This window comes from Daucus carota, chromosome 2 (assembly GCF_001625215.2).
Source record: "Daucus carota subsp. sativus chromosome 2, DH1 v3.0, whole genome shotgun sequence".
Taxonomy (NCBI): Eukaryota; Viridiplantae; Streptophyta; class Magnoliopsida; order Apiales; family Apiaceae; genus Daucus; species Daucus carota.
Genome location: NC_030382.2, coordinates 45,009,313 through 45,025,791, shown reverse-complemented (window position 1 = coordinate 45,025,791; position 16,479 = coordinate 45,009,313). Strand labels below are relative to the sequence as shown.

Here is a 16,479-nt window from a genome sequence, read left to right as displayed (position 1 = left end):
AAATTGTTTAAATTAAAGTTTGAATGATTTTTTAACAACAAAAACTAATAAGAATAAAATCAACAAGATTGATAACAAATCAATCCATTTATTGATAAGATGTTATCTTAACAGAACAATGAAATCTATAAATTCTTTTTATATAAAGGAGATAGAATATGTATCATCCATCAGATCTATTAATTGATAAATAAATAATTAGTAACATAAATATATTATGATTAGAATAAATAAAAAGAATGTATAAAAAAAAAGGTAAATATAATATAAGTTAGTGCATAAATATAGTGATTGTGTGCATTAATAATGTACACATGCACAAAAATTGGGGTTAACTCACTAGTATAACACATAAGTTTAGGAAAGATAAATTTGTAATCTCAGACAACTGCGCAAAATAATTTGTATTCAGCAATTATGAAATTTTATTTCAGGTTATTAATTTGAATCAAATGATTAGTCAGATTAATTTGTGATCGGGAAGAACACAAGATTGAGATACTTAGTCAAAATAAAAAAAAGAAAAAGAAAAGGCACATAAAAAGTTTTAAAAAATATATCATATATTCCTTCTGCCTCTCACATTGTTTATATTTAAAATATTTAATATTTTTTTTATAAAGCCGTGCGAGTATCTTATTTCCCATTCGAATAGGGATTAAAAAAAAACCATAAGATGCAAATTCAGGAATCACAATAAAATTGAACATAGATTGTTTAGATTTTTTTTTTTATGAAATTGGGATTAGGATTAAACGTGAATATTTTGATTTTATTGCTCAAATGAGAGTAGGAATTGCATTCCATGATACTCAACCCGGTAATCAATTCTTAAATAATATTTGATTGGAAAAATATGATTTATTATATATTTCATTTAATATAACGAAAGAGAATTTTATAATTGATGATATTTAGAAGATTTAAGAAATATTATTATTTTTTTATAAAAGTTTACATCTATATTTATATCTATATTTATATATTAAAATTTGTAACTGATATTATAATAATGGGTCAGGTTCCACATAGAACCGCTTAAACTTAGAACCTTAGAACCACATTAATAGTCATTAAATGAAAATAACTTAAATGTGTTTTAAATTAATACATATTTAAATATACATGTATTCAATTAATACACATTCCTAATTTTAATGAAACTAACCATATTTAATCATTCTAACAAAAAAAATAATTGATCTTTAATTTATATATCTCATGTGATAAAATGATATATACATGCAAATTAATTTATATAGATATATGAATAAATCGAATATATCTATTATGATTTTTTTTAACTCTATTAGTTACATATACTACAACCTACATATGATGAGCTAGAGATTTATCTATTATGATTTTTTTAACTCTATTATTTACATATATTGCAACAGAACTCCTACATACGATGAGCTAGAGTGTGTATGTTTTGATTTTATTTATTATTATTTTATGTACTACAGCAGAATCTCTTGTTTTGTAATATTATATGAGTTATAGATATGTACTGTTTTGTAATATTATATGAGTTATAGATATGTACTGCAACAGAAATGTAATGACCCGGATTTTTAAAATCTATTTATTATTATAAAAGTGATTTTCTTCAAGGAAGAGAATAAGATTTAATATTTTATTCAAGTTTAATTAAATCCAAATGTTATATTTAAACTCCGGGTTATTGTGTTATTGGTATATTATTGTTTCTTCAAAAAAATGAGTTTCATATATTATTGATTATATTCTCGAGAGTCAGTGTATATTATTTCTATTAGATTGTTGAGCTGTATTATCGATTTCCATTTATTATGGACTATTTACTGATTGAATTTTATAAAATTGTGTATTGTCTATAAAATTATTTTTATGGCTCTATAATTTCATTAAATATTTTTAGAGATTTATAAAATTCATAAAATGATCTTTCGATAATTATTCAGCTCTAAATGATTTTCTGTGTAGATTAAAGAGGGGTGTTTCTATTAATTTCAAAAATGATCTAAAAATCATAAAAATTATATTTTATTAGTTTTTAATTATTTTGTGATTTTTAAAATTATTTTGGTATTTATCTGGATCATTTTTATCTGTGAGTTTGTTCGTTAATTTGTTAATTCAGTCCGGAACCGGCCCCAAAAGGGGGTACGTGGCTTATTTTGTAAAACGTGGCAGCCTCTCCGTTTTAATCAGTTCAACTCCGTTTCTTTTCTCACCAATCTCTCGATTCTCTCCTTCATCTCTCTCCCTCGCTCTAATTTCATCTCTCTCTCACAAATCTCTGTCGACCTCATCCCTCTCTCGATCTCTTTCTCTCCCTCGAGTCTCTCTCAATCCCTCCGCTCTCTCTCCCTCGGTTTTCCGGCGCCGCCTCACTTCCGGCAACATCTCCGCCGCTCGCCCCTGTTTTTCCGGTAACCCCATCGCCGCCTTTCTCCCTTGTTTCTCTTCCTTCTCCGTTTTTCTCCCTTCTTTCCCTACTGGTTCCTCTCGATTTTTGGCTTGAATCCATGGCTGTGTGTTCGTGTGTGTATCTGTGTGTATAGTCCGTGTGTGCTGGTGGGTGTACTGCGGTGTATGTGTGGCTGTATATATCAGTGTGTGGGTGTGTGCGTTTTGTGGGTGTGTATTTCGTGTGAGTATTAGTGTGTGCGTCTATGTGTACAACAGAGGTGTGTATTGGTGCAGGAGGGTGTATGTGTGCGTTCTGTGTGTGCGTGTGTTGTGTGGGTATGTGTTCGTGTGGGGTCGGGTTGGCCGTGTGTTGACTAAACGTGGCTGAGTGATTATTCGAGTGGCTCGAGTCAAAAAAAAAAATGATTTTTATACGCTTTTTATTTATTATTTCAGTTGTTGGTTCGTTGATTTGAATATTAATTTTGGATAGTAGTTATAAAGTAAGTTGTTCGGATTGATTATAAGTTTGTTGGGATTATTTAGTGGATTGGTTGGTATTTGTAATTTGGATTATTTGGAGTTTGATTACATGTTATTTTGGGAATTGTTGTGTCGATATGAAATCGATTGGTAGTCCGATAATTAGAGAAGGTGCTGCCTGATTTTCAAATGGAATTTAGAATTTAAAATTATACGGGAGCGTATCCTATAATTATCGAACTATTAATCGAATTTATATAGTTACTGATTCGTGATATTTCCATAAAAACCTATAAATAATATTTATGTGATTTGTTAGTAATAGCAGTTATGCATAGCATTATTATTATTATTGATGTTAATGTGTGAAACTGTGTTTACTTGGTAATTTTAGGATGTCAAATATTAATAAATATTAGTATTATTCTTTATTATTATTATTACTTTCACTAGTAGTAATAATAGTAAATAATAATATTAATAATATAAATATGCGATATCTTAAATAGTTATAATGCTATGCTTATTTAATTCAACTTGTATATGTTTGAATTGAATAGTATCTAAATTGAGTATTATGGTAAGTGGTAAGTAATTGTATGGAAATATGTGATACCTGCTAAGTGCTACGTGTTAAATGTTAGAGTGTTATTCTTGATAGTATAATGTATTAATATTGAATTACTTTCCGTTTTAAAGATAAGCTATTAGTTTCTTTCAATCATTATGTGTTTAGGTGCGCCGCATGTCTGGGCGGATTATTTATCATTATGTGTTAGGTGCTGCATGTCGGGGCGGGTACTTTTCTTATGTGATTTACCGCATGTCGAGGCAGATTTTCTTTATATTAGTATTTTATTTAGTTTAAAGAGCTTGATTTGATTGATTTGAAAACAGGGGGATGGTCCTATTTACGAATAGGTCATGCCGAATTTTCTGTAGAAATATAAACTTAAGTTACGCGTTCTCGTGTTGAATAATATTCAGAGTTGGTTGTAAGTTATAAAACTATAATGTGTGCTACTTGTTATGTGCTGTATAATGTGCCGTGTATATATATATCGCGAAAGGGTAGAAATAAGATAGTTGTTTCGGAAGGATACTAAAGTAGTATCTTTTTGCTTATAATAGGATCGAGCATTGAGGGCATGATACCAAGCAAAGGCAAGAAAAGGTGAGAGTTGTATAGCGGTTCAGTAGTTACGGATTGTTCCGGACGAATAGAACCAGACGTTGGGGATCAAGACTGAAGTTAGATAAGATTTTGTATCAGGCTGCAGCAATCGCATGAGCGCCATAGCAGAGAATCAGGAATAGTTGAGGGTGATGTCTTGAGAAAGCAGAATAAGATAAGGATGTTAGTTGAAAGTGTATAAGCTAAGGACCAAAGGCAAGTATTCTCATTTTTCTCTTATATATTTGAAAATGCAAGTATTCCTACCTTTCTCTTATATTTGAAAGATCAAGTATACTCCTGTTTTATTCAAAAGAAAATTTTCCATATTCATATTTCAAAATTTCTGCAAGTACTTCTGACTATTTCTCTTGTGGTTCAGATTATATATGAATAAAGTAGAGCAAGAATGCATGTCTTATATCAAATGTTTTACGTTACGTATTCCCCGGTTGCTATGGGTTTCATTTATCTTTTGAAATGGTTTTTGGGGAATAGTGACTTGTGATTATCTATCCCGAATGAGATTCAAATTCTGAAATTATTTAGTAATTATCATTACTAAATTTGAGATGAAATTCTGAGATTCAAATTCTAGAGACATGGTATTGATTCACGAATATCATGTAGTGATTTTAAAAAGGGGATAGATAATAAATGTGAATCAAACTAAAAACTGGAAATGGATCAGATATCTCTATTTGGAGCTGCGTAAGAGGTTCCGTTATTTGATAACGACCCAGCATGTGGTTGCGTAAGAGGCTAAGTCGGGGTGGTGCACATTGTTAAACCCCCTAGTCCAGCGTGCTAAAGACCTAGCTAGTCTTTAGGTTCCGGAACATTTATTCGTGATGGCCTCGTCGCCGTCCGGTGTTGATAGACTGATCAGCTATCTTCACCTGTTAGCGTCCGAATATATCTGATAATTCGTTTTGAGATTCAATTCTCTTATAGCATGCCAGAGAAAAATTCTGAGTTTAAAAATCATATGATCTCTTATGTTTTAAAAGCATGCTAGTTAAAGGTGATTTTCAGTTTTATATCAAACGATGATTTAAGGCTTTATACTCAAAGCATATATGGTTTTTATATCAAATGATGATTTACTGCTTTATATTCAAAGCATGCATGATTTCTATACTCGTGCTCTTATAAACTGTTTTTCAATTATATCTCTTGTTTATTCAAATCGGTACTGCTGAGCGATTCATAGCTCAACCTTGCAAACTATCCTTATACAAACTGTTTTACTACTAGAACTTGCTGAGCATTTTAGCTCATTCTTGCTTTTCAATTCTAAACATTTCAGCTAAGGCTAGAGATGGATTATCTGATAGACTGCACATGAGAGTGATGTTAAGCGGCAAGGATTCTAAGAGGTTAAGTACATTAGAGATCAGGTTGGTTATTTTCTGATTTCAATACTGTAACCTGGATGCGATCCTGTTTTTAGGGGGTTAAAGTGGTTTCTTTTAAATCTGTTATTAAAACTTTCAGGTTTTAAATTCTTTGGTTTCGGAAATCTAAGTTTTTAAAAAGTGTTTTAGAAATGTTTTTATTGGTGATGTCAGAATCCGTTTTCGAAAGTGTTTTAAAAAGGTTTTCTTGGTTTTAACTTGTATTTTCATTTACACGTGGCACCAGATCCAGACCCCCGGATCTGAGGGCTGCCACAAGAAATCTCCTCTCTTTTATAATATTATATGAGCAAGAAATATACTGTAGCAGAATATCGTGTTTTGTAATATTATATGAGCTCGATATGTACTGCAGCACAATCTCGTGTTTTGTAATGTTACATGTACTGCAGTAAAAACTCGTGTTTTGTAATACTATATTATTAAAATTGATTAAAAATCACATGTTGTTGTAGGTTTGATTTGCATGTATATATATTAATTAATTGTTATTGTAAGTAAATAATCAATGATTGTTATGATTTGTAATAATAATCTATATATAAGGCAAGGTATCTTAAATAGCATCTAGTTTTAATTTATATTTATATAGCTAGGTAAATCATGACCATTAAATTCATATTCATCAATGATTCTAATTATAATATTGATTCTAATTTGAAACTAACCCTTCTAATAATTTTGAAATTATATATTAAGATTTTTTTTCAAATAATAACGATTCGCGGGTAATAGAGATAAAATGCAGTATATTACGGTATAAATTTATGATAAATATAAAAAAAAATGGGTGGAAGGCCCAAAAGCAAAGAAAAGCCCAAAACTTAAACTTGTCCGTTATACCAAAGCGGTAAAATTAGGATAGCCGAGAAATTAGGTGCAAAATAGCAGAATTCAAAAGCAGGACGAGTGCAGAGCAGGATTCATAAGCATCCATCTATCTGTGTATGTATTTTATTCATTTGACTGTTATATTTGATGGTTTCTCTATTATTTATATATGTTGATCATGTTTAATCGGCAGAGTTTAGAAGTACTGTTTTGCTTAAGTAGTGAACAATGGTTATGAGCAGAATTTGAGAAGTAATTATATAACTAAATCCGTTGTTTGTACATTGCAAAAGTGTTTTTGTCAGGAGTGGATTTGTTTAGATTAAGGTATCACGTGGTTTTTTATTAGTTTACTCGAGCCTTGATATTGCAGGAACGTCATGGTAAAAACAAGATCAATGACAAAGAAAGAATCCATGATGGTGGAAACTAATACCAAGATTGATGTTAAGAGACAAGCATCCAAGCAAATTAGGAAAAACAATAAGAAGTCTGATGGTGGCTATTTGGGACCCGTGACAATAGACATTGAAGCTTTGCAAATCTTCATTTCCGAGGACTACATGATCCGAGATCCAAAGAAGCCAGATGATAAATCCATACCACCTAGCGTCAACTATGCCAGAGAAATCAAATGGCGTGCTGCCAGGCATTCTGAATGGGACAAGATGAGTCAACATGAGAAAGCTCCCTTTATTCAAAAGGCCATGAAAAAGAGGACACCTTACCCACATCATCTTATTTATCAGTGAGGGACTGAGGGCTAAGCCAGGTCAGGTCTCTTGATTTAATTTTGAGTTATTATAAATAGTATCTAGTGTGGAAATTATTAATCAGTTTTAACATCTATTTTTCCCGACTCTGGCATGTGTTCTATGTATACATGAGTATAAGCGTTTTAGTGCAACTTATAACTTATGTAATTCTGATCCAACAAATGAATAAGTTCGTGTACTTCAATTCCTTCATATAGGCTTCAAAAATTATCCTAGCAACAAACAGTGATTGGCCTGCTCAAGTGTAAATCCTCAGCCTCAATTTATCTGTATTTGGAAGTCATGCTTGACCTTTTCATTTGAATATTAGACATACTTAGGTTAATATCAAACTTTATTAAGGTTAACTGGTTTTCACATCAATGGTTTTAACATCAATGGCTGACAAGTGTTGTTATTCATAAGCAAAACATGGTACTGATGTTGTTTCTTTGAAATATCAGTTACCTAGTAATGGCTCCTAGACCTTGCATACTTTGACTGCATTGTTATTACAAAATTTTCAGTTGACCTGTTTTCTGGACATGTAGAAAATTGAAGTTCTTTTTCTTTTTTCCTCTCGTCACAATTCACAAAGGAGATTTGTTATACACGTCATATGCACTCTATGGAGAAGATTAGTTTCATGTATTATTTTGTAATCTGATCAGCGGGATAGGGTGGCCCATGTAGCTATGTTGTTTATCTGAAGGCTAGCTTATGTAGAGTTCTTTTGCTCTTGTCAGAAATTACATGCTCTTGTCAGAAATTACATGCTCTTGTCCTGATTTAGTCCAAGTGTTTTAAGTGACCGGAAGAACTCTGAACAAAATTAAATCACAAGTTCAATATATAAAAAGCATTTGAGCCAACTCCAGAGTTTGGCTAGAAAGCAAATACAATCAATAGTACTTAACACAATTTTTGGAGAATCTATGCGGATTTTGTGTTTTTGCTCCTGTTGCAATTTTAGAGTTTCATTACTGCAATTGACTTATTTTGATATGTCTGGTAAAAGAATATCCCACTCTTATCGCAACACAATATTTAAAGGTTTTTATTTATTTTTTTGCAGGAATTTGCCAGCTGGAATTGTCTAGCTTTCTTTTGGAGTCATGAATATAATATTAGACATGCGTAGTGAACCTATATAATGTTCAGACATTTAGTGCAATATTAGTGAATCTATCAAGTTCTGAGTTTGGTTGGTAGTTTTTATATGCTATTTTTAAACTAGTACCTCATTTGGTGAATATTTGTAAAGTTTATTAATCGCAGGTTCTCTTTTGGCATGTCTATATTTAAATGTTCCTTGTTAGATTTATTGTTGAATTTTGGTGATTTATTGAAGGTAGCCATGGGACTTGTATAAAAATATTGCTTTTTGAATGCAAAAGAATTAATAAGTGTCCTTTGCTACGGCGTTCAACAATTACATTTTACCTTTTTGTCTGTTGATAGCATTCCCCTCCCCTGTGAGTTAGGTTAGTTAATGTTTCCTTTGCTTTCTTTACCATCGTCAAGCTTTAGTAATTCAAACTGTATTCTCTGTATCTCCAACTGCAAGCGGCCAATTCCTTCTGACACTCTTAGCGCCTGCTCTGATATTCTCTTCCTTCTTGCACTGCCACTCTCTTCCGACTCCGTTACAGACTTTTGGCCCTACTGTGACGATTTGTCCTTGATATTCTTCATCAATTTTCCATTGAAGTCGAACAACTTCTGGATTGATGCCTCAGCTTCTTCCAGCTTCCCTTTAATAGTATCGCTTTCAGTGCTTCCTTTGCCTTTTCTGGTCTTCTCAATAGGGGTGATCGCGGTCCGGTTTGGTTCGGATTGAAGGTAGAACCGGAACCAAACCATATATTAGCGGTTTTTTAAAATCTCAAACCAACCCATGACCCGCAAACCAACTAACCCGGACCAAGCGGTGCGGTTTTTGATGGTTCGGTTAAGCGGATTGATCGGTTTGTGACTAAGACTTATAATCAGATAAGAGGATTCATGAATAATACTGGAAAATAAAGTATCATTTTGTCTCCATTTACACAATTTCACATAGTTAAATTAAAATACAAATTTTAGTCTAATAAAATGCATAAACTTGAATCGAAGTCGTGGATTACTGACTTGATTTAACTTGTAGACTTGTAGTTGGTATTGATAAGGTAAGTAACTAAACAACCCAGCAAATATAAACTAAAAATTAGTATATTTATATAAAATTAACATTTTGTATATATTTAATATTAAATATTTATATTGTGTATATATAAATATGTGGTTTGGTTTTATAACGGGTTGGTTAAATATAAAACCGAAACCAACCCACAAACCACGGTTTTTTAAATTAGTCGAACCGAAACCGTAAACCTCATATCGGTTTCGGTTTGGATCGGATTAATATCGGATTAGTTTTTACGGATTTTGCGGTTTAAACCAGACCGTGATCACCCCTGCTTCTCAATACTCTCAACTTTCCTCTTCAAATCATGGACAGTGATTTGAAGGTTTGTCAACTTCTGGACATCAGAGTTTAGTCTTTCCAAGACTTTTCTCTTCTTCCCATCCTGGGGGGCTGCATAAAAATCTCTTGGAGATCTCAAAGTTGTCCACTCTCATCTCTCTCTCTACTTGAGAATTTGAAGTAATAAATTCTCTATCCTGTATAATTGCTTCTGAATGCTCTTTCTTACTGGGTGCATTGACTGACTTCTTTCCCTTGCCAACAGCAAGATTAATGCTACTTTCTTGATCAGTGTTTTTCCACGTCTCAAACACTTGGATATCAGACCCCTCATAGCGTCTTTTACGTATCCCATAGGAGGAAGTTTATATATGATCAAGCATAATATCTTTTGGCAGAAGCCCGCTTCAAGTTTTCTGTATATCTACGGTTTTCAGAGCTCAATTCATCCATCTGTTTCATTGCAGATTCAAATTTGGCATGTAAATCGAGAGTGGGGAGGTGGGCTTACCCAGGGACGAAGCTACATAGGGGCCAGAAGGGGCCATGCCCCCCCTAGGGTTTCCATAATGTTATAATTTGTGTTATATAATTTTGAAAAAATTATATTTTATCTACATATTTATATAAATATAAAAATTTGGCCCCCCTAAAAAAAATATCTGTTCGCTCCTAAAAAATATTTAACATTATAAAATAACATTTTAATTCTTAGATTTCTCTAATTCATGTATTAGACCGGATTTAAAAATAAAAACAAACAAAAATATGGATATACATACAATTATACTATTTTAAAAAAAATGTAAAATGTAATATGTGATAAAGTTAAACGTCAATATGGTTCTTTTTAAAAAACAAGAATCTTTGGTGGAGGTCTCAGAAACTTATACCCCACTTCTCATTATCGTAAAATAGATTTAGTCCTCGTGTATTATCAGTTTTTTTAATTAATATTGATTTTACTCATCGTCAATTCAAATTTCATCATCCAAGTAACATTTTTACTTGTTTAAACTATAACTTGTCATCTTCTAAATAATCATATGTTGTTTTTGTAAGGTTAATAGGCATAATATGTAGTTTTTGAGGTATTGTTAAAATTTTACTTGCTTCTATTCATAATATAATTTCATTTAATGTGTATTAATTGCTAATTAAAGATTACAGTATAACTTAGAGTTATTATGATGAGTTTCCCGATCATTTTATACTTATATATATTTGAAGATAAATAGTTAAATATTTTAGTTGACACAATTATATATTTGATATCTTGATTTAAAAGAACGCAAAGTTTTACTATAATTTTTTTTTACTAGTACTTTTGTATTTATTTTATATTGAATATTTTATTGCGTTAACGAAAAATTTTAGTGTGCCGAAGAAATTTTTTTGGCCCCCCTTGTGGATGTTTGCTGGCTTCGTCCCTGGGCTTACCAGGATCATAGAGTGGATCACGGCGCTCATCTTTTGGGGCATAACATTGCCTTCGTGTCCTTAACAAATTCTGAGAATATTAGGGGTCACATAGGGAGTCGAACTCGAGTCTCCCGCGAGACTAAGCTCTGATACCATGTTAAGTGACCAACTCTCCTAAAACCTCAAGGTGTTAAGAGGTGGGCTTACTAGGATCATATTCTAACAGTATCTTCGATAGCTTTGAACCAAAACACTATGATCTCACTTTAAACCCCAATCTTTTAGCTTCTAATTTTACAGGCAGTGTACGGATTCATCTTTCTATACTTGATCCAACTCGCTACCTAGTACTCAACTCCCTTGACTTGATCATCCACGAAGTTTCATTTACCACGAATAAACTAGTACGTACTGAATATGTATGTATGTATGAAGGACTAAGTTAATCATGTACTTGCATCAGTTGATTTCATGCGTTTATGTGATTTTGTAACAGAAACATGTGCGTTGTGATGTTGTGGTGGATGGAGAGGATGAGATACTTGTGTTGCTGTTTGAGGAGGCTCTTTCTTTGGGGGAAGGGATTCTGAGCATCAACTTTTCTGGGATAGTAGATGAGCATATGAAGGGTTTTTACAGAGGGTAATTTGTATCTGTTTCTTTCTTATTTTCCTTGTTCATTTGGTGAATATGTTCACAGATTGTATATTATAAGGCACCCTATTATTAGGTTTATTATTGGTAAATTTGTGGCGGCCCTTGCCTTTAAGAAATGTGCATCTGATTTGCTGAGAAACACGCAAGTACGTACCATACAGAAAGATGAAAGAGGCGAAGGAACCCATATAAACTCTTATCAGTCGTGAACTTACTCTGCTGAGACTTCTGTCATTATATTGCTGTGTATTGATAGTGTGCATTTACATGAGTACTAGTACATGAAAACTGTAAAAAAAGGCTTGATTTAATGAATTTTGTGGACAGCCTTTATGGTTTGATCTGTATTGACTATTATCATCATACAGGACCTATGTAGATGGAGGAGTGAAGAAGAATATGGCAGTGACACAATTCGAAGCTGTGGATGCACGCAAATGTTTTCCCTGTTGGGATGAACCTGCTTTAAAGGTACATGTGACTTCAGTTGTTAAATCAGTTACTGTTTTACTTGTTTCGAGTGCTTAGATAATTTCATATCATTCTTATAAACTACTTTTATTCTTAATATAGTTCTGACTTCTGATATTTAACTTACCCTCAAGATTACAGTCGGTGTTGTACCATCTGAATTGACAGTATTGTCTAACATGCCAGTTTGTCAAGAAAATTCCGATGGAATCTTGAAGAGCGTACAGTTTGAGGAATCACCGATAATGTCAACATATCTGGTAGCTGTTCTAATTGGTTTGTTCGTTTACATTGAAGATAAAACACCTGACGGTTTGCATTCAACTCTTGAATATCTTTTCAAGTTATATTAGTGATTGTTGTTTGGGCAGGATTATTAAATCATGGGGATATTAATGATTGTTTGGGCAGGGATTGTTGTTCGTGCATACTGTCCTGTTGGGAAAAGTGAAAAGGGAAAGTTAGCTCTTAATATTGCTGTTAAAGCACTCGACATATACAAAAAGTAAGTTGCTTTCTTTCATTTAATCTTCTATGATAACTGACAAATCTGACATTACAATGTTGGAACTACCAGTGCACATGACAAAAAAACAATTTTTACGATGTAAAACAGCAACAATCCAGTGACCGACTTGAATTCCTTCAATCTTTCTACCTATAAGAGTATAACTTGTACCAAAAACTTAATTTGACTGTCTGACTTGAAAAACCCTAAAATGGTGTAGAAATCTTGTCTTCTAGTCTACAAAGTGCTCTAGTAAGGGCATGAAGTTCTGCAGATATCAGTTGTATAGTTATACTAGATCTGTTATTAAATTTCTGGACTCTTATGTATACTAGTAGTGACTTCTGAGTCCATTTCTATGGAAGTTTATGAAGAACAAATAGAAAGAAGTACTTGTCAATTCATTGTTGTGGAAACTGTAGTTTTCAGTACTCTGTCGAGATATTGGGCTGAATCTCTGTTCGCTTGAATGCTCTAGCTACTTCTCGGTGCCTTACTCACTTCCTAAGCTGGATATGGTTGCTGTTCCTGATTTTTCAGCTGGAGCCATGGAGAATTATGGGTTGATTGTCTATCGTGAGACTGAGCTTTTGCATGATGATTTGCATTCCGCAGCAGCTAACACACAAAGGGTAGGTTGTAACTTGTAACATAATTGCCCGTCCAGTGGTTTCTTCCCTTATTTTTATTTTATGACAGCCATTATTAAGAAAATTAACACTAAATAATATTTATTAATATACTAAATGTTCCTTGCCACTGTAATCTTTATGTTCTCGTCAATCCTAATGTGGTCATGATTATATAATAAAATTATATAATAAAATTTGCAAAACTGATAGTTATACAAACTTGTCATTTATGTGGTAGAATCATTTCTTTTGCCAGCTTGCAATTGTTGTAACCCATGAAGTTGCCCATCAGTGGTTTGGTAACTTGGTAACGATTGAATGGTGGACTCATCTATGGCTTAATGAAGGTTTTGCCACATGGGTAATTAATAATCTGTTAAGTTACATATTTCTGCTCATTCCAGCCTTCTTATTAGTCTGATGTTCGTTAGGTTTTGATATATCCAGATAAGTTATTTAGCAACTGACATCATATATCCTGAGTGGAGGATTTGGACTCAATTCCTTGATACTACTGGTGGACTGCGGATGGATGCACTGGAAACCTCACATCCAATAGAGGTTTAAAAACACTCTGTTTTAGCACATAGTTTTACATTTGATTAATATAAGACTAAGGCTCGAAAGGACAAACGTATTAATGTTTCAACTTCCAAGTACTTAAACAACTAAATGTGCTCCGGTACTTGATGATGAGCATATTGTAATAGGTGGAGGTACACACTGCTCGTGCAGTTGATGAGACTTTTGATGCTATAAGTTAAAAAAAAGGATCATCTGTCATACGGATGTTGGAGGATTATCTCGGTGCTGATATTTTCCAGGTGAGTATACTGAACTAGTTCAGTAGTGGCGTTCTTATAATAGCTACTGTGTGTTTATATTGTCAATAAATTATAAAGCTATCGCGTACAATACATATTTACAGTCACCACCTTGTTTTTGTGTTTAAGTATGTCCATTTCTAATTTCTATTTTACATGGAACCTTATAAAGTTTTTTTTGCTAAAAGGGAACCTTACAGTGTTACATATTAGAAGAATTACGTATTTAAGCAGAATTGTGTTAATCTACCAGAAAAGACTAAGGGTACACTCTTATTGCTAAAATTTCAAACATTCTCTCTTCCCCCCTCCCCTGTATGTTTTCGCTACATAAGTCATCTATATGTCAAATTTCTCTACTTAACATTAAAATTTAATGACTAAATTTAGTAAACCTAAGGAAAATATACAACAGACTTGTATGTAAATGTTTCTTGTCAAACTTTGCCTTGTCATATTGCTATGGTTGTATAGATGGCCATGTCTCTAACTGGGCAGTTTCTTTGCTACAACTCAGAAATCATTAGGTTCATATATAAAGAGATATGCCAGCAAAAATGCGAAGACAGAAGATTTATGGAGCGTTCTTTCAGAAGAATCTGGAATTGATGTGAACAAATTCATGAATACATGGACAAAGCAGAAGGGCTATCCATGCGTCTCTATTAAAATCAATGATTCTAGTTTAGAGTTTGAGCAGGTCCTATTATTATCGAGAAGCATTTATGACAATGACCGTAATTGATCAAGGCACCAGTGTCATCTGCATAAATTATTTTTTTTACTTTTCCATCTTTTCAAATTGCAGGCACAATTTTTATCCTCTGGTAGGCATGGTGATGGGTTGTGGGTCATTCCGATAACTTTCCCACTTGGTTTAAACCATAAAAGAAGTTTCCTTCTAGACACGAAATTAAGAAGTTTTAACCCTGTCCCAGTTGCAAGCATCTGTTGTTGGAAGTTCAAGCTCAACTGAGATGAATGAAGAAGAGATTCTTAAAAACTCGGTAATCAAAGTAAATGTTGGGCAGACTGGTTTTTATAGGGTAAAGTATGATGATAAAATAGCAACTCATTTGAAGAAAGCTAAGAGGAGAACTCCTTGACAGCAGCAGATAAATTTGGTGCGTGTAACAGTTTGATTTACTTTCTTGAAATTCTTAATTTCTTGGGTCACAGCAGTGCTATACTTCACAATCATTTCATTAACTTCATATAATCACCTCTCCGTTAACGTTTTTGTTCCAGGCATTTTGGATGATACATATGCTCTTCGTGAGGCTTGCGGATTGCCATTATCTAATCTGCTCTCCTTATTGAACGTCTACAGGAAGGAGCTAGAATATATTGTTGTGTCAAGATTAATTGATGTATAGCTTTCTTCTCTGGAAATCTTAAAAATATGCATGATCAGATTATGGTGAGTGACATAACTTTTGCTTGTAACATGTCAGATATGTTATTGCTATAGCAACAGTCTCAAGTGAAGTTATCCTTGATTTAATGGCGGACTTGAAACAATTCTTTATTGAATTGATTCTCTTCTGTGCACAGTAAGAATGTCTTAATGCTTTTGGCCTATAGACACGTCATTGAGTTTGAGCTGGTTGGTCTGTTATGTTTAAATATAAACATAGCCTGAAAAGATTCAACTGTCCTCTCATTTCTTTACATTATTTTTTGTCATGTTTTTCAACACTTATCTAAAGTATTGTTCCATATTATATTTTTTAAATTTTTTTCACTGAATAAAAATATGATGTTTAAATTTTTATTTTAAAAAAAATAATTAAAAAAACGAATTATCAAACTACACTTTATAAGAGTATCAAAATACGTGTAAACAGGGAACGGAAACAACCACGGGAACGGGGGGAGTAATATATATCCTGTTCATGCTGGGAAGTTGGTGGGTGTTCTTATGATGCACAAGAAGTTGGGCTTGGAACCTGTGGCCGGAGAAAGTCATTTAGATACATATCATTGCGAGAAGAAAATATATATCCTGTTCATGCTGGGAAGTTGGTGGGTGTTCTTATGATGCACAAGAAGTTGGGCTTGGAACCTGTGGCCGGAGAAAGTCATTTAGATACATATCATTGCGAGAAGAAGTTCTAGTTGCGTTGCTACTTTTGATCATAGTGAAACTCAAAAAGAATTAATGAAGCGCCTCAGATCATACTTGGATTTCACTGTTGTCTGTAAATTACATATTAATTAATGACTTTCAACACTTCACAATTTTTTTTATTTTTTCAAAATATTTTATATATTTTTCCCAACTTGAGTGCTCAATAAAAATGTAAAGAATTTGATAAGAATAGATAAATAGATTATAATTATCATATTAAAAATAAAAATAATTCTTACAATATGGAAAACTAATATGTGTTTGTTTTTCTCAATTTTTTTGAAACATGAGGTGACATATTGTAATTAT

The 16,479-nt window shown here is 32.8% G+C and overlaps 1 long non-coding RNA gene and 1 pseudogene across 1 annotated transcript; both read left to right on the top strand.

Moving 5' to 3' along the window:
* The first annotated feature begins 2,176 nt into the window (after positions 1-2,176).
* Positions 2,177-8,350, top strand: LOC108209559 (uncharacterized). Its single transcript, XR_001804658.2, has 5 exons — positions 2,177-2,417; positions 4,012-4,270; positions 5,364-5,454; positions 6,677-7,075; positions 8,134-8,350. It is a non-coding gene; the product is annotated as an uncharacterized LOC108209559 (long non-coding RNA).
* Positions 8,351-9,550: 1,200 nt separating this feature from the next.
* LOC135146819 (aminopeptidase M1-like) lies at positions 9,551-15,641 on the top strand (annotated as a pseudogene).
* The last annotated feature ends 838 nt before the right edge of the window (positions 15,642-16,479 follow it).